Here is a 24159-nt window from a genome sequence, read left to right on the forward strand (position 1 = left end):
GGTGCCGGGCAGTTGACCGGGGTAGGGGTAACCAGGTGGAAAGCATGGCCAGCCGTAGAGAAATGCTTATTGAAATTCGGTTGTCGGTTGTAACAGTGTTTCCTAGCCTCATAGCAGTGGGTTGCTGGGATGAGGTGCTCTTATTCTCCATGGACTTTACAGTGTCCCAGAACTTTTTTGAGTTTGTACTGCAGGATGCAAATTTCTGTTTAAAAAAGCTAGCCTTAGCTTTCCTAATTGCCTGTGTATATTGGTTCCCTAACTTCCCTGAAAAGTTGCATATCACGGGGGCTATTCGATGCTAATGCAGAACGCCACAGGATGTTTTTGTGCTGGTCAAGGGCAGACAGGTCTGGAGAGAACCAAGGGCTATATATATTCCTGGTTCTACATTTTTTTTTAATGGGGCATGCCTATTTAAGATGGTGAGGAAGGCACTTTTAATGAATAACCAGGCATCCTCTGCTGTCGGGATGACAGCAGAGGTGTGTTTGGGTGAGTTAGTTAGGATGATATCTATGAGTGTGCCCGTGTTTACGGATTTGGGGTTATATCTGGTAGGTTCATTGATAAATTGTGTGAGATTGAAGGCATCAAGCTTAGATTGTAGGATGGCCGGGGTGTTAAGCATGTCCCAGTTTAGGTCACCTAGCAGCACGAGCTCAGAAGATAGATGGGGGGCAATCAAATCACATATGGTATCAAGGGCACAGCTGGGGGCAGAGGGTAGTCTATAGCAAGCGGCAACGGTGAGAGACTTGTTTCTGGAAAGGTTAATTTTTAGAAGTAGAAGCTCAAATTGTTTGGGTACAGACCTGGATAGTAAGACAGAACTCTGCAGGTTATCTTTGCATTAAATTGCAACACCGCCCCCTTTGGCAGTTCTATTTTGTCTGAAAATGTTATAGTTAGGAATGGAAATTTCAAGGTTTTTGGTGGTCTTCCTAAGCCAGGATTCAGACACGGCTAGGACATCCGGATTGGTGGAGTGTGCTAGGGCAGTGAATAAAACAAACTTAGGGAGGAGACTTCTAATGTTAACATGCATGACACCAAGGCTTTTATGGTTGCAGAAGTCAACAAATGAGAGAGCCTGGGGGATGTGAGTGGAGGTAGACACTGCCGGGCCTGGATTAACCTCTACATCACCGGAGGAACAGAGGAGGAGTAGGATAAGGGTACGGCTAAAGGCTAACAGAACTGGACGCCTAGTACGTTCAGAACAGAGAGTAAAAGTAGCAGATTTCTGGGCACGGTAGAATATATTCAAGGCATAATGTACAGACAAAGGTATAGTAGGATGTGAATACAGTGGGGGTAAACCTGTGCATATAGTGATAATGAAAGCGATATTGTCTCTAGAAATAGCATTTAAACCAGGTGATGTCACTGCGTTTGTGGGGGGTGGAACTAAATTGTTAGCCGAGGCGTGTTGAGCAGTGCTAGAGGCTCTACAGTGAAATAAAACAATAGTTACAAACCAGAACAGCAATCGATACGGCATGGTGACGTTAGGGAAATGCATGCGTAGCCGGGTGATCATACAAGTCCAGTGCGTGGCTTCAAGCAGCTAGCGGCACGGGGCTAGCAAGCTAACAGAAAGGCCTTAGAAGGATGACGGAGGGAAGTCTGTTGTGCCCCCCTTGTGCAGTTACATCAGCGGACGGACCAGCAGGGCTCCGTGTAGTAAACCAGGCCAATTGGCACGATACTGTATGTATAGTGGCCGAAGAAATATGTTCGAAGGGCCTCTTAAGTCAACAGTCCAATGTGCTTAAGATAGCTAGCAGGCCGCAGATTAGCGGCTGTGCGTTCAGGGGTCGTTAGCGGCTATAATTCCAGGTGGAAAAAAAATATTTTAAAAAATCATGATAAAAATTTACAAAAAAATAAATTGGTTCAGAGCTTGCTGTAGGAATCCGGAAATATCGAGAATAATAAGTCCGACTAGCTCTGGTTTGAGTCACGCTGTACAGACTGGCGAGAGTTGTCCGGGATAAAGGTAGCTGATGACCGCTAGAAAAGGATAGCTGACTGCTAGCTAGTATGAGGCTAGAAAAGGCTACAAGAGGGTATAGGAGGTTATAGGAGGCTAAAGGAGGTTATCGAAGGCTATACGAGGTTATATGAGGTTATAGGAGGCTATAAGAGGCTACAATAGGTTATAGGAGGCTATAGGAAGCTATTGGAGAGTATAGGAGAGTAGGAGGCTATAGGAGGTTATGGGAGGTTATAGGAAGCTATAGGAGGTTACAGGAGGTGATATTAGGCCATAGGAGGACACAGGAGGCTATAGGAGGCTACAAGAGGTTATAGGAGGCTAACGGAGGTTATAGGATGCTATATATTAGGATATAGGAGGTTATATGATATTATAGGATGTTATATGAGGTTGTAAGAGGTCATAGGTGGTTATATGAGGCCATCGGAGGTTATAGGAGATAATAGGATGTTATAGGAGGCTATAGGAGGTTATGGGAGGTTATAGGAAGCTATAGGAGGTTACAGGAGGCGATATTAGGCCATAGGAGGACACAAGAGGCTATAGGAGGCTACAAGAGGTTATAGGAGGTTATAGGAGGCTAACGGAGGTTATAGGATGCTATATATTAGGATATAGGAGGTTATATGATGCTATTGGAGTCTATGGGAGACTATACGAGGTTATAGGAAATTATAGGAGGCTATTGGAGGCTGTATGAGACCCTAGGAGGCTATAGGAGTTTATAGGAGGCTATACGTGGCTATACACGGTTATAGTAGGCCATAAAATGCTACAAGAGGTTATAGGAGGCTATAGGAAGCTGTTGGAGAGCATAGGAGAATAGGAGACTATAGGAGGTTATAGGAGGTTATAAGTAGCTATAGTAGATCATAGGAGAATATGAGGCTATATGAGGCTATAGGAGGCTATAGGAGGTGATGTGAGTTTACAGGAGGTTATAGGAAGGTATTGGAGAGCATAGAAGAATAGGAGACTATAGGAGGTTATAGGAGGTTGTAGGAAGCTATAGGAGATTAATGGAGAATATGAGGCTATGTGAGGCTATGTAAGAATACAGGAGGCTATTTGAGCCTATATGAGGCTATAGGAGGCTATAGGTCGTTATAGTAGTGTACAGGAGGCTCCAGAAGGCTACTGGGGGCTATAGCAGGCTAAAGGAGGCTATATGAGGTTATAGGAGGTTATGGGATATTATATGAGGCTATAGGATGTTATAGGAGGCTATATGAGGCTATAGAAGGTTATAGGAAGTTATAGGAGGCAATAGGAGGCTATATGGGGCCATTGGAGGCCACAGGCGTCTATGGGAGGCTATAGGAGGCTATACAAGGTTATGCGAGGTTATGCGAGGCTAAAGGAGGTTATAGGGGGCTATATGAGGCTGTAGGAGGTTGTAGGAGATTATATAACGTTATATGAGGCTATAGGAGGTTACAGGAGGTTATATGATGTTTTAGGAGGTTATAGGATGTTATAGGAGCTATAGGAGTCTGTATGAGGCAATATGAGGCTACAGGAGGTGACAGTAGGCTATATGAGGGTATAGGAGGCTATAAGAGGATACAATAAGTTATAGAAGGTTATAGGAGGCTATAGGAGGCTACAAGAGGTTATAGGAGGTTATAGGAGGCTAACGGAGGTTATAGGATGCTATATATGAGGCCATAGGAGGTTATAGGAGATAATAGGATGTTATAGGAGGCTATAGGATGTTATATGAGGCTATTGGAGTCTATGGGAGACTATACGAGGTTATAGGAAATTATAGGAGGCTATTGGAGGCTGTATGAGACCCTAGGAGGCTATAGGAGTTTATAGGAGGCTATACGTGGCTATACAAGGTTATAGTAGGCCATAAAATGCTACAAGAGGTTATAGGAGGCTATAGGAAGCTGTTGGAGAGCATAGGAGAATAGGAGGCTATAGGAGGTTATAGGAGGTTATAGGTAGCTATAGTAGATCATAGGAGAATATGAGGCTATGTGAGGCTATAGGAGGCTATAGGATGTGATGTGAGTTTACAGGAGGTGATAGGAGGCTATTTGTGACGATACGAGGTTATAGGAGGTTATAGGAGGCTATACGTGGTTATATGAGGTTATAGGAGGCTATAAGAGGCTACAAGAGGTTATAGGAGGCTATAGGAAGGTATTGGAGAGCATAGAATAATAGGAGACTATAGGAGGTTATAGGAGGTTGTAGGAAGCTATAGGAGATTAAAGGAGAATATGAGGCTATGTGAGGCTATGTAGGAATATAGGAGGCTATTTGAGCCTATATGAGGCTATAGGAGGCTATAGGTCGTCATAGTAGGGTACAGGAGGCTCCAGAAGGCTACTGGGGGCTATAGGAGGTTGTAGGAGGTTACAAAAGGCTACAGGAAGCTACAGGAGGCTATATGAGGCTATGGGAGGCTTTAGGATGTTATAGGGGGCTATAGGAGGGTATATGAGGTTACAGGAGGTTACAGGAGGTTACAGGAGGGTATAGGATGTTATAGGAGGCTATAGGAGTCTGTATGAGGCAATATGAGGCTACAGGAGGTGACAGTAGGCTATATGAGGGTATAGGAGGCTATAGGAGGTTTTAGGAGGCTATACGAGGTTATACGAGGTTGTAGGAGGCTATAAGAGGATACAATAGGTTATAGAAGGTTATAGGAGGCTGAAGGAGGTTATTGGAGGCTATAGGAGGTTATAGGAGGCTTTTGGAGATTATATGAGGTTGTAAGAGGTTATAGGCTATTGGAGGCTATAATAGGCTTTAGGAGGCTATAGGAGGTTGTAGGGTGTTATAGGAGGCCATATGAAGTTAAATGAGGTTACGGGAGTCTACAGCAGGATATAGGTTGCTATAGGGGGCTATAGGCATCTATATGAGGTTCTTGGAGGCTACAGGAGGTGCAGGAGGCTATACGAAGCTATAGGAGGGTAGAGGAGGCTATAGGGGTTTATAGGAGGCTAAGGGAGGCTATAGGAAGCCATAAGAGGTTATACGATGTTATAGGAAGTTATAGGAGGCTATTGGAGGCTATATGAGTCCATAGGAGGCCATAGGGGGCTATAGGAGGCTACAAGACGTTATAGAAAGTTATAGAAGGCTAAAGGAAGTCATAGGATGCTATATGAGGCTATAGGAGGTTATATGATATTATGGGACGTTATATGAGGTTGTAAGAGGTTATATGTGGTTATATGAGGCCATAGGCGGCCGTAGGAGTTTAGATGAGGTTATAGGAGGCTCTATGAGTTTATACGAGGTTATAGGAGGCTATAATATGCTACAGGAGGTTATATGTGGTTATAGGAGGCTTAATGAAGTTATTGGAGGCTATATGAGGCCATAGGAGGCCATAGGAAGTTATTGGAGGCTTTAGGGGGCACTAGGAGGTCATATGAGGCTACAGTTGGCTATAGGAGACAAAATTATGTTATAGGAGGCTATAGGAGGCAATAGGTTATAGGAGGCTGTAGGAAGCTATATGTGGTTACATGAGGCTATAGGAGGTTATATGAGGTTAAAGGAGGCTATAGGAGGCTATATGAGGCTGTAGGAGGCTATATGGGGCTATATGAGGCTATGTGAGGCTGTAGAAGGTTATAGGAGGCTATAGGAGGCTACAGGGTGCTATAGGATCTGTGTACTGCAGTGTAGTGTAGTGTAGTGACAGCAACATGGTGCCTTGCTGGGCTGTAACAACCATAGAGCTAGGCTAGCTCTCACATGCTATGGGACCTTTCCATCCCAAGGGCCCAGGGTCAGGGGGAAACATACAGTAACATTATATGTGGGACTCCCTCCCTCCCTTACCTCCACCCCCAGCTCCCACTGAGCCCGGAACGTGGGCCGACAGCTCAGAATGCCAGGAATGCTCTGGACAGGGAAGAATGCACAGCCCAGGAGAGGGAGAAAGAAGTGATTGAGTAAGGCAGAGCGCAGGAAGGAGGGCAGGGGCAGGAAGTGGCACAGGCCCTGCTGAGCTGCACCCCCTCCCTACTCTGCTCTGGTCTAGCTATCTAATCACATCCTTGTCGAGACAGTGTGGTATCGAGATTCCTCACGACCAAGTGAAGAATCTTGTAGTGTGTGACTCCCCGTCTGTGCCACATCGTTACGTGTGTGAACCATTACGATGGCAAGACAAAAAACTACAGGAAAGATGGTTGTTTATTGTGAGAGGCTCAACCATGATGCGATTTTAAAAGTCATCCGCCTGGCATAATACGGCTAAAACTGTACAGTCTGCAAAATGTTTCTGTAGTGCTGATGTGGTTGCAGAGTTTATAAAACAAATGGCAACTGGATTGATGCAAATGGGGCGGCAGGGTAGCCTAGTGGTTAGAGTGTTGGACTAGCAGCTGAAAGGTTGCAAGTTCAAATCCCTGAGCTGACAAGGTACAAATCTGTCGTTCTGCTCCTGAAAAGGTAGTTTACCCACTAGGTCATCATTGAAAATTAGAATTTGTTCTTAACTGACTTGCCTAGTTAAATAAAGGTTAATAATCATTCTGCCAGGTAGGCATTGGCTACTTTGTAAATAACATTTAATTGAGTTTTTTTGGAAAGCCTTTCCATCTACCAGAAGATGGTTGTCATGACATCAGCATCATCGCTAACGTTTACACTAAGTGCTAGTGCACACAGACAGGGGTGTTCCTGTGCAGTTGCCTCTTTCAAAAAGATGAAAGAAAATACGAATCACTGATGCATTTTGTTCATGTCATGATAATCTTAGGAAAATGTATGACTTTTCTAACAAATTCAGTAGATTTAATTGATTTCCTACTAAGTTCAACCCTTTTTGAAACATTTGTTAATTCTGTTTTAATGTCTGTATTCTGTGATTCTATGCGAGTTCTCCAAAATGCAAGGTGGTGGTGATGATAGTGGGAGGCTGTGAGTGGTGCAGAGTGTGGTAACCCTACCTTCTGAGGGAGACTGTTAGCATAACAGAGAGAGAGAGAAAGAGAGAGAGGGAGAGAGAGAGAGAGAGAGAGAGAGAGAGAGAGAGAGAGGTAAACTCACTCCACTTCCCTCACTCACTCTGCTCAGATTTCATGATCCAGCAAATTCCTCAATGCCATCTGACCTCCAGAAATTATACACATAATGACAATCATTTGATGAAATTAAGGAACATGGAGGCAATTACCAAATTATTCCCAACTGTCATGAGAATGGCCTACATAATTAAACAAATGTTTGCCTTCAATAGCACTACAGTCATAATTTCCCCTTCAAAAATCCCTATTTTGAGACCATTGATTATATTTTCCTTTACACTCATTCTTACCTCAGCTTTAGCCATTTTCCACATTTGTACTCAACCAGGATTAGTTTGAGATATTTAATGAGTCAACCATTTGACCTAATTGTTATTTCTGTGGGAAATGGAGAGGACTCAAACTGCCTGAAATTATGAGATACACCACCCTCTACGCTAGGCTAGCCAAACCCCAGCATCACTCACACAAACCATACAAACCCTGCTCTCAATACTCATACTGACGACACTCTCTCACCTCATTAATCAAAACAAACATAAATCATCATATTTCACTAAGCACTTCAAACACAGGAACATTAATATTAGCTCTATAACATTCTGGTTTCTACTCACACTGGAAAGAAGTAAAATTGACAACATTGCAGATAATGATGGAACGTTGCAACAGGACGGCTGTTTTATGAACAACATAATGAAGGCCTCCCTGTTTTATGAACAACATAATGAAGGCCTCCCTGTTTTATGAACAACATAATGAAGGCCTCCCTGTTTTATGAACAACATAATGAAGGCCTCCCTGTTTTATGAACAACATAATGAAGGCCTCCCTGTTTTATGAACAACATAATGAAGGCCTCCCTGTTTTATGAACAATATAATGAAGGCCTCCCTGTTTTATGAACAACATAATGAAGGCCTCCCTGTTTTATGAACAACATAATGAAGGCCTCCCTGTTTTATGAACAACATAATGAAGGCCTCCCTGTTTTATGAACAACATAATGAAGGCCTCCCTGTTTTATGAACAACATAATGAAGGCCTCCCTGTTTTATGAACAACATAATGAAGGCCTCCCTGTTTTATGAACAACATAATGAAGGCCTCCCTGTTTTATGAACAACATAATGAAGGCCTCCCTGTTTTATGAACAACATAATGAGGGCCTCCCTGTTTTATGAACAACATAATGAAGGCCTCCCTGTTTTATGAACAACATAATGAAGGCCTCCCTGTTTTATGAACAATATAATGAAGGCCTCCCTGTTTTATGAACAACATAATGAAGGCCTCCCTGTTTTATGAACAACATAATGAAGGCCTCCCTGTTTTATGAACAATATAATGAAGGCCTCCCTGTTTTATGAACAACATAATGAAGGCCTCCCTGTTTTATGAACAACATAATGAAGGCCTCCCTGTTTTATGAACAACATAATGAAGGCATCCCTGTTTTATGAACAATATAATGAAGGCCTCCCTGTTTTATGAACAACATAATGAAGGCCTCCCTGTTTTATGAACAACATAATGAAGGCCTCCCTGTTTTATGAACAACATAATGAAGGCCTCCCTGTTTTATGAACAATATAATGAAGGCCTCCCTGTTTTATGAACAACATAATGAGGGCCTCCCTGTTTTATGAACAACATAATGAAGGCCTCCCTGTTTTATGAACAACATAATGAAGGCCTCCCTGTTTTATGAACAATATAATGAAGGCCTCCCTGTTTTATGAACAACATAATGAAGGCCTCCCTGTTTTATGAACAATATAATGAAGGCCTCCCTGTTTTATGAACAACATAATGAAGGCCTCCCTGCTTTATGAACAACATAATGAAGGCCTCCCTGTTTTATGAACAACATAATGAAGGCCTCCCTGTTTGATGTTGGTAATTCCATCACAATAATCTCCAATGTGCAGATTACTTCAGCACTATAGAGGGGGTTTGGTAGGAGGCTGTGTCCTCTTCCAGAACCTAGCAGTACTTCTCTCTTACTGGGTCACACAGCTGCTGAGTGTGTGTACCTGGAGCAGCAGACAGAAGGGTAAGAGACCCTTTCTCTTTCCAGTAAAGAGGGGCAGACAGCCTGGAAACTCTCCTCCTCCCTAGCCTGTCTGGAAGACTGTCTGCCAGGCAAGGTTGTCTTACCATAGCTAGCTGTCTCTCTCTTTCCTTTCTCTTTCTGTGTCTCTCTCGCTCAGTCTTAGTTTCTCTCTCCCTCTTTCTCTCTCCCTATCTCTTTCTGTGTCTCTCTCTGTTTCTCGCTCTCCACCTCTCTCTCTCTTTCTTCCGTTCTTTCGTTCTGTCTCTTTTTCCCTCTCGCTGTGATGGCAGAAGACCTGGCCTCTCTGGGGAGATTGAGGGAGAAAGCGAGGCCAAGAAGGATCCAGGAGGAACCATAGGAAGCCAGTGGTTGTTGCATGTGCCATGTCTGCGTCACACAGAGCTGTAGGTAATACACACAATCACATGACATCTGGGGCCCTGACAGCTTGACACAACAAATCAGTGCACAGTGCACACACACGTGAGAGTATGTGTGTGTGTGTGTGTGCGTGCCTGCATGTGTGTGTGTGTGTGTGTGTGTGTGTGTGCGTGCGTGCGTGCGTGCGAGTGAGTGAGTGAGTGAGTGAGTGAGTGAGTGAGTGAGTGAGTGAGTGAGTGAGTGAGAGAGAGAGAGAGATAGAGAGTGCATGTGAGTGAGTGAGAGAAATTGAGAGAGAAAGAACATAAGAGAAAAGAAAAGCATGCAAAAACAAGGAAAGAAGGAGAGCGAGCGCCCAAACATATTCTGCTTAGAAAAGAACAGCCTATTAGGAATTGAAAAGCTGTCTTCCCGCTCTAAAAAGGGCCTGCGTCAGCCACTCAGAATGGATCCTAATAATCGAAACACTGGTGGAAAAAAAGGATAAAGAATTTTTACGGGGAAAAAAATAATATGACACAGTATGGTTTCAAATGTGCTCATGGGTGAGAGAATGAAAAAAAAAGTAGTGGGGTTGAGAGACTGCCACGGAGAGAGACAGGGAGGGAGTGAGAATGACGCCATTACAATGGCTTGATGGGCTGCCTTATTTCATGGAATATTAAGTTCAAATGCAGCTTGGAGGAAGGACAATGGAGAAGAGGTGGAGAGAGAGTACTACACCTCACTGATGCCTCTCTCTGCAGGCTTCCACTGGCCAGCTTCCCCAAGTCCCTCCATCCCTCCACCCTACCACTCCAGCCAACAATAAACAGCACCCTATCACATCTAGGGGCCATAGTGTGTGTGTGTGTGTGTGTGTTGTGTGTTTCACTCAGCCCTTCAAAACTCTGTCTCTACTGTCCCCTGTCTACTAGTGGCCAGAGACCATCATGCCTGTCATCCCACCGTACCACACAGAGACATGGAGAAAACAAGGCACATACTCATGTACATCTGTGGAGATCTGAAGTGGTGCCTGTGCTGTCCTGAACTACTATATGCCTGGTCTTAAAATAGCAGTTTATCATGGAACGAATTTGCATGCAAATACAATTGGATGCAATGAATGATTTCAATCATAAAAATAACAATTACTCTTTGAACTGAATGGAAGTCAAACAGCAAATTATCTGTATGGCAATTACACGGATTTGACAGTAGTAGTAGTAGTAGTACATTAGTATTAGTGAAATTATTTTTAGTAGTACTAGTAGTAGTAGTAGTAGTAGTAGTACATTAGTATTAGAGTTGGAGCTAGAGCACCAATAACACCGATTTGACAGTGATATTATTTTTAGTAGTACTACTAGTAGTAGTAGTAGTAGTAGTAGTAGTACATTAGTATTAGAGTTGGAGCTAGAGCACCAATAACACCAATTTGACAGTGATATTATTTTTAGTAGTACTAGTAGTAGTAGTAGTAGTTGTAGTAGTAGCACATTAGTTTTAGAGTTGGAGCTAGAGCACCAATAACACCGATTTGACAGTGATATTATTTTTAGTAGTACTAGTAGTAGTAGTAGAAGTAGTAGTAGTAGTAGTACATTAGTATTAGAGTTGGAGCTAGAGCACCAATAACACCAATTTGACAGTGATATTATTTTTAGTAGTACTAGTAGTAGTAGTAGTAGTAGTAGTAGGAGTAGTACATTAGTATTAGAGTTGGAGCTAGAGCACCAATAACACCGATTTGACAGTGATATTATTTTTAGTAGTACTAGTAGTAGTAGTAGTAGTAGTAGTAGCAGTAGTAGTATTAGTAGATTTGACAGTGATATTATTTTTAGTAGTACTAGTAGTAGTAGTAGTAGCAGTAGTAGTATTAGAGATGGAGCTAGAACACCAATTACACCGATTTTACAGTGATATTATTATTATTACTAGTAGTAGTAGTAGAAGTAGTAGTAGTAGTATTAGCCATTTCCAGTCTTTTATTTAGAGACAACTAACCTGCTAATATGTTCACTGTATAGGCCTATGACTTTCAAGAGTATATTGATTTTCTCCTCATAAGGTCAGGCTTTATGGAAGACTAGTTACAAAGTGTACTGAAAACAGTTGTTCCTCTTTACCGCAGTTCACTCAAATAGGAAAGCGTGTGGTCGACAGATATTTCATGGCTGCTGAGTCTTTGGCTTATTACCTGACACTGCTAAGTGTAACACTTGTTTCAAATGTTTCATTTCATACACTACTTTAGCTACTTCTCTCTCTCTCTGTGGAAATAAGTAAAGTGCCATGCCCGTACCACAATGGGGGGAGAAAAACATCTCATGCTATCAGAACACATTAGTGCATTAAATACAAGTACACAGCATTACTCACAATTAAAACTGACCAAGTCATTAAAGCAAAACAACAAATATCTGTAACCCACTGTAAGGGGATAGTTAATAGGAACTGGAATTAATGCTTTAATATTTTCTACAATGCTCAGTAAGGAATTTGACCAATTATGTTGGAAATTCTATTAATGAAAAGACCACAAAAACATATACTAATTGTCATGAGCAATAATGCAATATCTTTGGTAATTGTAGGATCTCTAAATACGTCAGGACTGAAACAACACCTCACGAAGTCGGAGCACTAAAAAAATGCAGACTCAAAATTACCTCTGAGTGGAAAGTGTATATTATGTGTAAGGTGTGTGTGTGAGAAAGGTGTTGTTATGACGTTGGCCTGGGGGTAGGTTTATGACAGTCATGAATACCAATTTCCCCCTTTTTTCTCTCTCTACCCTACTGATGTTACATGTGCAAACCCCTTGGTTAACATAGAGATTCTGGGAACATCAGAAGGTGGGGGGAAATGAACTATATTCTGGTAATCCGAATAATTGAACATATGCGGTGGTACTTAATGAATATGATGTCAGTTCGGTTGTCATCTGAGACATTCTCATCAATGATAAGATGACAAACTCTACAGTGGAAAGTCTACACATCAGAGTTATCGGATTCACATGGAATTGTTGTTCAATTTAAATGTTTGAATATGAAATTATTTGTGATGGGATGAAATGTGATTTTAGCTTCTAAAATGTGAGATTTGGGTTTTCATAAGGTATGCTCTGCTCAATCAGTGGCCCACCCCTGTGAAGGGACATGGGCTATAAAACTTTTCAAACACGCCCTCCTCTCCCTTCCTACATAAAGCCTTGACGACAATATAACCTCCTGTTCCGAGGATGTGAGGACGACGGTCCGATGTCAGAATGGTTCAGATAATAACTACAGAACAAAGCCAACATCAGCGTGAGCTTTGGTTGCGAATGGTATGAACGTTGAACTCTTATTCACTACAGAAGTGATACCTCCTAGCTGTTGAGTTAGCAACAGCAGCTGCAAACAAAGGTTAGGAAGGAACAGACAGAGTATCCTGTCTATCACACAATGACATTTACTACAACGTATCCAGTTTAGAGACATTCTTCAAAGGACGAAAGACTCGGTTGGGCAGCACGGCCTTCCATCTACCACCAACCTACCAAAGCGCAGCTCAGAGTTAAAATTTATTGCATTTTCCTTTTCCAAATGGGTGGTAATTTAGAATGCATAAGATATTGTATTTACGATAGCACAGCTTCGCCCTTTGTTCCTCAGTCTTCGCGCTCTTTCACTCAAACCCAGCCCCTTTTCTTTTGTGTAACCAGCTGTCATATCTGTTCCGCCCGCTAGGGTCGTTTTATGACGTAAATTGTAATCAAGTTATGATTAATTGTGTGTATGTGTAATTCTGTGTGATTAGTTAGGTATTTAGTAAATAAATAATTAAACCCCATTTTGTATTGCTGATTCAACTTGTTAGCCAGGGTTCGTGAAGATAACCAACAATTTACAACTTTCAGATGAGACTGAATGAAGATGACGATTAATATTGACTGCTATTGATGTAAAATGTTACTAGGTCTTTAAGAGTTTATTCGGGAAGATAACAGCTCTATAAATATTATTTAGTGGTGCCCCGACTCTCTAGTTAATTACATTTACATGATTAGCTCAATCAGGTAATATTAATTAAGGAGAAATTATTTTATAGAATAGCATGTCATATCACTTAATCCGGCATAGCCAAAGACATGACAGTGTGCTGCCACAAAGAGTGTGTGTAGGGCACGGCAGTGAGTGGTGAATGCTGCCTCCACTTGGCCATTTGTGAAACAGGGCAGCTCTGCTCGGTGGAAACACAACCACACCATGCCCCTACATGAAATCAGAGACAAAAGACAGACATGTTTAGTAGCATGGGGACCATTATACCTGATGTAATGTGTTTTATGTGTTCCTTTTGAGGTTAATAGGTATCTACTTAGTAAGGTGTCATACGCCAAATGCCTAGTATGTACTACCTGGAGAATGTAGCCTAGTAAACGGAAGAATTGAAAGACTTCTGATATTCAGCACAGACTGTGGTGAGTGGCACCTTGTTTTCGGGTGGGAAGATTCCAGAAGCTCTTTAGACAATGGTGTGATGAGGAAGTCTCTTTTGTGAGGAACACACTGCATTGCTACACTGGTAGACCTGTTAATCATTCTGACTTCTTTGAATGAGTACTATTTAATTCTTCTCAGAAGTTCAAGAAACAATATCCTGTAATTGCAGAACCCGTTGGTTCTTCACTGGGCTTTCTAATAAATATCACTCCATCATTATATTTCTATATTTCCTCAGTACTTCTATCCTTCACCTCCTTCATTCATTCCTGTTCCGCAGAAAAGGTTTGCCACTCCAACAGTTCCATCCCTGCTAATGTCTACATCAGAATCACATTCAAGTAATACGTTTTTATTTCAACAGTGACATTTAAATGGGGACAATGAGTATCAGGCCGCTTTGTATCTAGCAGTCCATCTGCTGTCAGAATATGGAGCATGTCGAGGAAGCCATCAAGTTCATTTTCGGTGTGACTGTTCTCCCTAACACTTTGTATCAAAAACGTCCATGCTTCTTCCATACCGCTCCTTGTCATTTATCCTAAGCAGCTTGGGGAATTTCACAAATAACTTGTGTCACGAAAAAGTTTAATAATCAGAAACATTAGCTCTGATGGCAGCCGGAGAGGTTTAAAATGAGACGTCACTAAATTACTTTTACAGAGCAGGGATTTCCACTAAGTGCACGTCCATGGCTTATTCTTAGTGGTGAAGAACAAACTCTTTTTTACAGTCTAATTTGTACAGGCCTAAACTTTCCAACACTTTACAGATGTCTTTCACAGAGAGAGAAATGGCTAATGTTGCCATTTAGAGGACAATGGTCCCTGAATGGCAGAATGACATCATGGAGCAGGTGGTGACTGAAGGCTCACACTGTCACAAGCGAAATGTCAGCGTGAGCTTAAAGACAGGACGAGAAAGTGGGAGAGAGAGGCGCAGGCTGTTTGCAACACACTCAGCTTATTTAAAACAATTCATTCTGTCTCCTGGAAAAGCTGGACTCTTGACGCCTCATTGAACAAATGTACCTCAGCTACTTCATCCACAGCTTCCAAACACTCCATCATGGGAAAGAGAACGCCGTTGCACTGCGACGCTGAGAGGAAATGAAGTCAGAAGGCAAACTTCTCGCCATAAGTCTTGATCAGATGCGAGTGATTGTTCAAGCATCGTTATCCAGGCCGGGCCTTTATAGGGAAACACTCTGCCTTAATATGGGCTGCATTATAAGCATCTCTACCCTGTGGGAGAGGACAGGGAAGCCCACAGTACAGTCTTCACTGTACTGCAGCCCAGCTAGGTGATAAACATGTACTAGCAACACACATCTGTGTCCGCCATCATCACTATGCGGAACTACAAGTTCATGGAATAATGAGTAACAATCTATTGCATAACATACAGCTTGGCAATTAGAGAAAATATATACCAGTTATATTCTGGCGATTGTTTAATGGAACTGTCATAGTAATTCAATGTGAATCATTAAAAAGAGATACACATTCTCTCTCAATAACATCTAAGTGCATCTGTCCCCATGCATGTTCACCAGAACATGTGGACCTCAACACATCACCAAACCCCTAGCCATACACACATGTAAAAATCCATTACCAACCGCTATCCAAATCTCATATCTCCAGTCATACACAGCAGTAGGCAGTCAGTCTACTAGGCACGAGGTGCTAGGCAGAGCCCCAGCTCCACAGTATGGATATGAGCTGACCATAGCTAGCTGTGTAGTGAAGGGGCCATGACAGAGGACAGGGGTGGGACCACTGCAGAGCCACAGCCATCATATAACACCGTACAGCCCAGACCCAGTCCTGTAACACACAGCTCTGACCAGCCTCCAGACAGCCCCTCACCAGCCTCACCTGGCATCCTTCACTTACCCCTCCAAATAACCTTGTCCCTCACACAAGTGCACGCTAATATTTCAGTTTCCATTTTCACAACAATACAGTGTTGATTGGCTGTCAGCAAGGAGGTCGACTCGTGACATGTCTGATGCGTGAATGTGTGTTCCGAATTGATTTGGGAAAAACCCACACAGCTGCCCCTATATGTTGGCTTATAAAGCAGGCTTTAAGACTTGTCTCTATCGGCTGGCCTATCATTATGGCCTTCCTCCTAGACTTTGATTGTTGCTTTCATGATATGGTGAGATATAATTATTTTGTTTTTCTATTTTCTATTTTATTTTATGCACTTTGACATTATTCTCGTACAATGGAAAACGCTTTACAAATGTAATACATTTATATTATTCGAATTTGTCTCTTCACAATAGTATTTAGACAGCGTATCTACAGGGTTGCATCATTTACTGTGTTTTTAATTTACAGAACTATATTAGTACTTTTTTATTGTATACAGAATAATGAATGGTTTAAAAACAAATCCCCTTCACTCCAGCCCCAATCCACATTCCAGCCTCCGGTTCAATGCATGGTTCTGTCTTTGAGTGGGCTTGTGCTCTAAATGGGGGGGTTATGGAAGGAGGGAAGGAGCAGGGGAAGGAGAAGGAGGAGGGAGAGGCACCACATACAGGGTGTTTACAGAGCGCTCCATGCTCACCACACATGATTACAGTGTGATGCTTAACACAGCCAACTAAGACTTTTATGGATCTCTGTGTTTTAATCTGTAGGAGAGTTGGCACACGAGCCCTATAATGCCTCAGTGTTTGTGGGTTTAGCGCAAAACACAGGGCTCTCATTGTAAACTCCCCCAACTAGAGGATCATAACCACATTCCAAACCTTGGCCTACATGTGCTGCACAGAGCTCTCCAATGCTGCACTAAAACCACCTTAAGCTTGGCTAATGCAGCAGATACTAGTCTACAGGTGGGCACAGCTGCTAGACAATAATGTGTGAGTTGTTGCCAAAAGTACAATGGACAGCATACAGGTGAGTAAAGTTGGCTTTGTGGACATATGAGTTACTGTGCATGGTAAGATCTATTCCACTGTAAGTAGGGATACATTCCACAGTTAGGAATGCACTATGAGAGAGCGGCCTGCTGGGTGATGTAGACGTACAGTATCTGCAATGAAGAGAGGAAGGCCAGTGCCTCTCAGCCCTCTCAGGGGAGTGTGTGTGTGTCGGCAGGCAGGCACACTACAGAGAGGATCTCTCCTAAGAACACAGGCCTCCAGTCTGCTCCTCTCTAGTGGTGGGCGTAATCCACTCCATGGAGGCCTGGCACACAGAGGACATTAACACACAGCATCACAGGAGGAGCAGGAAACCCCTCTCTGTCACAGTCAGACCCAGCATGATGAGCAGGAAACGCCTCTCTGTCACAGTCAGACCCAGCATGATGAGCAGGAAACCCCTCTCTGTCACAGTCAGACCCAGCATGATGAGCAGGAAACCCCTCTCTGTCACAGTCAGACCCAGCATGATGAGCAGGAAACCCCTCTCTGTCACAGTCAGAATCAGCATGATGAGCAGGAAACCCCTCTCTGTCACTGTCAGACCCAGCATGATGAGCAGGAAACCCCTCTCTGTCACAGTCAGACCCAGCATGATGAGCAGGAAACCCCTCTCTGTCACAGTCAGACCCAGCATGATGAGCAGGAAACCCCTCTCTGTCACAGTCAGACCCAGCATGATGAGCAGGAAACCCCTCTCTGTCACAATCAGAATCAGCATGATCTCTCAGTTGGGCTGGAGCAGGCAGGCTGGCATCAGCCACCATGTACTCCACTGCTAAGGAGAAGACTGGCTGCTAGGGCTGTTGGTTATGGGAAATGATCCCAAGCAGATGATGAGGTAATTTTACACTAATATTACATTATTATCCTAGGATTTTGTACTTTAATTTAGTATTTAATATTTAGAATTTTACATCGCTTTACAAAATATGTAGTACAGTAAGGCAATGTGCACAGAGAATCTGTGGGAATCCTTGATGGAGTCCTATGTATCAGTGGTTTAGTTAATGTCTTAACACTTGTAGTTTACATTTCAAATCAGATGAGATATACCCCACTATTATTACTACATCATACAATAACCTACCCTATTTTACACCTATTCTAACAAAAGGCCAAACAAATATAATTTCCCAATGATGTTGGTAGGCAAGTAATATCTGTTTAAATACCACCGTAGGTGTGATCAAACGGAAGAAGATTTATGTTTGGGAGATCCAGTGCTTTGGAATATTCCTGCTGACATTTATAAATGACAGCATTTATATGAGCTGAGCCCAGACTGGGGCTTACGGGACTATGTTTTCCTTTTATTTTCACAGTGATAGAGTACAGGCCATGGTGCTTGCTCTGGGTGTAGATGGCAGGTAAACGCAGTGTGCGTTGTTTGGTTAGGTTGGTCTCTGCCTCTGTGTCTGACTTACAGGGCGAGAGGTAATGCAGTGTTCCCATCTCCCCTCTCTGCTCCTCTCAATCTGTAGTTTGCTATCAGCCAAGATTGTGGTGGGAGATTACGCCAGGGTGTGTGTGTGTGTGTGTGTGTGTGTGTGTGTGTGTGTGTGTGTGTGTGTGTGTGTGTGTGTGTGTGTGTGTGTGTGTGTGTGTGTGTGTGTGTGTTGCTTTGTGTTTAACTGCAGTCTGGATCTGTGTTTTCAGCAGACCCGAGGCGTTTCAGAAACAGATCACAGCACCCAAACACTGCAGTTTCCCTTCCCTTCTCTTCCCTTCTCTTCCCTTCTCTTCCCTTCTCTCTAAGGAACTAACCTGACAGACCTCTACAGTCAAAAGCCAACTGTCCAAAACAATGCAGATATCAAAATCTCTACAAACTACAAAGTGCAGATCAAGATCTGATATAGCTACAACTCACATCCATTGGTAGGAAAACCCTTTGGTTAATAGTTTGCTGGCCCTTCACATACAGAGACGGGTTAATATTGCAGTGCCTAGTTAGACACTATTCTGAGGGGTTTCAGGGAATGGTGCATCACTTTTCATCTGTAACAAGTGATGGGGTAATTGGATGTAATATGACTGATAGTTAGGGTACTAAAAATGTATAATTGGACCATATCCTATTTGAAATGACTAGCAAAGAGTAGTTCTGATGTGAAATGATCAGGAACAAAGAATTTGTGGAATAAGTGGGGTTTTAACAAATGCCCTCTCCTCACACATATTTAATTCCAATGAAAAAGGGAAGGACAGCGCTCATCAACAGTCAAGATAGATGACATGTATCAGCCCCCTCCTCTCTAATCTTCATCCCAGGTGCCCAGTGCACGAATGGAGCCACCATTCCAGCCAAATTAAAACTCTTAATGTTTCCCCTCTTCCTGAATATTTCATCCCAGTTTATGAATTCGCTCCGGATGATTTCCCACGTCGTGGCCAGGGGACGAGTGAAGGACATTCACCCTTTCCAATCCTCAACAAAGGCTGCAGAAACAGAAGAAAAAAATGGAACAAACAGAAGCTCGTCTCCAGTGGAGAAGACAATAGGGTGGTCTAGTCTGCCAGGGTGCAAAATGAAATGTATAACCACTCTCAAATGAGACCCACCCCTGAGCTGAGCCAACAGACAAGGGGAAGCACAGACAGAATTATCATGAAAGCTAACAACCCTCCCCTTCTTTACAAAAAAATCCTTAACTACCTCTTCTTTCTGCTATTTCCACTGTGTTTGGGTCTTTTGGGGCACGATGAAAAGCTGGGGTCCCTGAATTTTCATATTTGATAAAAGCGAATGGAAATGAGTGTGTGTGTGTGTGTCAGAGGTGCTTGAAGCTCGCCACGAAAAGTCCCTTCAAGTCAACGTCCTGCTGGGCTGCCCTGGGGAGACCCCTCCCTGATTCCAGGAACTCTCTTTCCTTTATATCCCATTCTCTCTCCCATTTTACCATCTTTCTCTCTCCCTATCTGTCTCTTTCTTTCTCCCCTCACTCTGACATGCCTTGATCTGTCGGACGCTGCAGTTGCAGGGTTGCACGGCCGGGAAGAGGGAGAATAATAAGAAAACAAAATAAGGACGGAGAGGGAGATGGAGGGGTGGAGACAAGTGGGAGAGTGAAAACACCACTCCAAAGTAACCTTTAAGCAACATGGTCATTAACACCTCCATTAGAAGCCATTCTGTCTCTGCTACTCTATTAGTCACAGATGCCTCTCCCAGGCTGCCTGTGTTCTCCACAAGACAGTGGGGTGTTGGAACAGATGTCTTTGTTTTCTTTCCAACAGCAATCAGTCATCATCATCACCAGCCGTTTGTGAGCCTTTCACGTAAAGATGATCCACATGCATTTAAAGAGCAGCAAGCTATGATACAGTATGTGAGCTCATAATTGCAGAGACAACATCACGAAGGAGAACACATCCATAACCCCAAAACAATCACCTCCGTTACTGATGTATGTAATGGATTATAAATGAACAGCCCCATGGCCTCTGCAGTGGAAGCACAACTTCTTTCCTTCCATTTACGTCTGAAAAACTGTCATTGTTCCTCTGCTGTTCTTCTTCTTCCCTACTCTGACCAGGTGTCAGAAAGCCATAACCCTAGGCAATGACCTAAAAAAAGGGTTCCAAAAGGGTTCTTCAAAGGGTTCTCCTATGGGGACATCTGAAGAACCCTTTTAGGTTCTACACTGAACCCCAAAATGTAAACGCAACATGCAGCATTTTCAAAGATTTTACTAAGTTACAGTTCATATAAGTAAATCAGTCAATTTAAATAAATACATTTGGCCATAATCTATGGATTTCACATGACTGGGAATACAGATATGCATCTGTTGGTCACAGATACCTTTAAAAAAAATTAGGGGGGCATAGATCAGAAAACCAGTCAGTATCTGGTTGCCTCATGCAGCACGACACAGCTCCTTCACATAGGAAATGTGTCAGGCTATTGATTGTGGCCCGGGGAATGTTGTCCCACTCCTCTTCAATGGCTGTGTGAAGTTGCTGGATATTAGCGGGAACTGGAACATGCTGTTGTACACATCGATCCAGAGCATCCCAAACATGCTCAATGGGTGACATGTCTGGTGAGTATGCAGGGAATGAAAGAACTGGGACATTTTCAGCTCCCAGGAATTGTGTACAGATCCTTGTGACATAGGGCTGTGCATTATCATGCTGAAACATGAGGTGATGGCGATGGATTAATAGTACGACAATGGGCCTCAGGATCTCGTCACAGTATCTCTGTGCATTCAAATTGACATCGATAAAATGCAATTTTGTTTGTTGTCCATAGCTTATGCCTGCCCACACCATAACCCCACCGCCACAATGGAGAACTCTGTTCACAATGTTGACATCAGCAAACCGCTCACCCACACAACACCATACACCTGGTCTGCGGTTGTGAGGCCGTTTGGACGTACTGACAAATTCTCCAAAACAATTTTGGAGGTGGCTTATGGTAGAGAAATTAACATTCAATTCTCTGGCAAAAACTCTGGTGGACATTCCTGCAGTCATCATGCCAATGGGGCGGCAGGGTAGCCTAGTGGTTAGAGCGTTGGACTAGTTACCGAAAGGTTTCATGTTCAAATCCCCAAGCTGACAAGGTACAAATCTGTCGTTCTGTCCCTGAACAGGCAGTTAACCCACTGTTCCTAGGCCGTCATTGGAAGTAAGAATTTGTTCTTAACCTACTTTCCTATTTAAATAAAGGTAAAATTGCACACTCCCTCAAATCTTGTGGCATTGTGTTGTGACAAAACTGCACATTTTAGAAAAACTGCCTTTTATTGTCTCCAGCACAAGGTACACCTGTGTTATAATCATGCTGTTTAATCACCTTCTTGATATGCCACACCTGTAATGGGTGTGTGCTGGTGGCAGGGAAGTCAGGTGCAGGAGAACGAATTTGGTATAAACGCAGTCGTTTAATAAGTGCTCACAAAACTCAGGAAACCAAAATATACAAAATAATAAAAGTGGGCACAAAACCTGCCGCACACCAGAACATAAAAAACATACAATCAAACAATCACGGACAAGGACATGAGGGGAAACAGAGGGTTAAATACACAACATGTAATTGATGGGATTAGAACCAGCTGTGAAGGAAGACAAGACAAAACCAATGGAAAATGACAAATGGATCAGCGATGGCTATAAGTCGTGACAACACCTATCCAGGTGGAAGGGTTATCTTGGCAAAGAAGAAATGCTCACTAACAGGGATGTAAACACATTTGTGCACAACAAGTGAGAGAATTAAGCTTTTTGTGCATTTGGAACATTTTTGGGATCTTTTATTTCAGCTCACTTTACAATGTGTTTATATTTTTGTTCACAACTGATTCAACCCACATGCTTCCAGTATTACTATATATTAACCCACATGCTTCCAGTATTACTATATATTAACCCACATGCTTCCAGTATTACTATATATTAACCCACATGCTTCCAGTATTACTATATATTAACCCACATGCTTCCAGTATTACTATATATTAACCCACATGCTTCCAGTGTTACTATATATTAACCCACATGCTTCCAGTATTACTATATATTAACCCACATGCTTCCAGTATTACTATATATTAACCCACATGCTTCCAGTATTACTATATATTAACCCACATGCTTCCAGTGTTACTATATATTAACCCACATGCTTCCAGTATTACTATATATTAACCCACATGCTTCCAGTATTACTATATATTAACCCACATGCTTCCAGTATTACTATATATTAACCCACATGCTTCCAGTATTACTATATATTAACCCACAAGCTTCCAGTGTTACTATATATCAACCCACATGCTTCCAGTATTACTATATATTAACCCACATGCTTCCAATATTACTATATATATCAACCCACATGCTTCTAGTATTACTATATATCAACCCACATGCTTCCAGTATTACTATATATCAACCCACATGCTTCCAGTATTACTATATATCAACCCACATGCTTCCAATATTACTATATAGACACTTTTCCCCTCATTTTCTTCAGACTTATTACAAAAGTTAACTTTCTCTCACTTCACTTCTGTTCTGAAGCATGTGTTGCATATTCATAACTATTCCAATTAGGGACAAATACCAGCCAATCTAGTGCAGGAATATAACCCAATATACACAACCGTTTTAAATAACATACCACAGTGTGTGGCTATATACTGCATATAAGGGACTATTAATAATGAGGCATATTGTGTTTGCTTGATAATTGCAATTAAAATAGTTTAAGTTGAAGAAGTGCCACCCTGTTACAATAAGGGTGAGGCCCTTGTGACATATGAATCTCTGTCTAGGCTCCATGGCTAGCTAAAACTGAACCTGATTTCCATTCTCCTCTCCTAGCGGCTACTGCCACTGACTGAGTTGCACCCGAAAGGAGACTTGGACACCTCTCACTCTCTCCATCCAACAGTTACAATAGGGCATTCATTTCAGGAGAAGAGTAGTATTGCATAGATAACTATGTAAACGTACAGATGTAGGATCTTTGAGCCAGTTTGCTACAGCAGGAAAATAATCTTGCAACAACAGGAAAGATGAATGATAATGAAAGGACATTTTTGTAGGGGTTGATAAACCAAGTCTGACATTTCAAAGTGGAAATTACAAAATTCAGAAGCCTTTTTAAACCTCAAATAGTGTACACAACAAGTTTAAAATGCCCAAGTTGAATGTTATTCTGCAACAGGGTGATCAAATGAAGATCCTACATCTGTACTCAGTCACAAAGCACACACACACACATCACACGCACACCACAGGCACACAGAGAAACATACACCCCACACACCTACGTGTGAACACAGACAGAGCGCCTAAATACAGTATCTAGAGTAAATAAGGGCAAAGTCAATTTTGTGGTGTGCAGTACATGGCGATGTTGTGTGTGACATAGTAGTGGTCACGGTCTGTGTGTATGGATGTGTGTATGTGCTGTGGACATGACAAATGGATCCAGCCAGAAGAGGTAGAGGAGGGGTGGGGTTTGGGAGTGTCAGGGATGGGGGTGAGGGGGGGAGCTGCTGGACGGGGCGAAGGATTCTTTGAAGTCTGGATTCCAATTAAACCCCTGACTGAGTTCTAAGCGCACAAGAAAAATGACTGAGGTACATGACATGGCCAGGTCCCCTCGTCCAGCCAAGCCTTTCCATTTTAGCCCCTTTGTCTCCCTGCAGCTCCTAATATTTATGATCGCCCTTCCTGACACAACCCCCACACCACCGTTCCCCCATAACCCCCTCTCCCCTCCAGATAAAAAAAACTGACAGGACTTTAAAACAGCCCTA

This window comes from Oncorhynchus mykiss, chromosome 6, assembly GCF_057628025.1.
Source record: "Oncorhynchus mykiss isolate SJ-2025 chromosome 6, ASM5762802v1, whole genome shotgun sequence".
In the NCBI taxonomy this organism is placed as follows: Eukaryota; Metazoa; Chordata; class Actinopteri; order Salmoniformes; family Salmonidae; genus Oncorhynchus; species Oncorhynchus mykiss.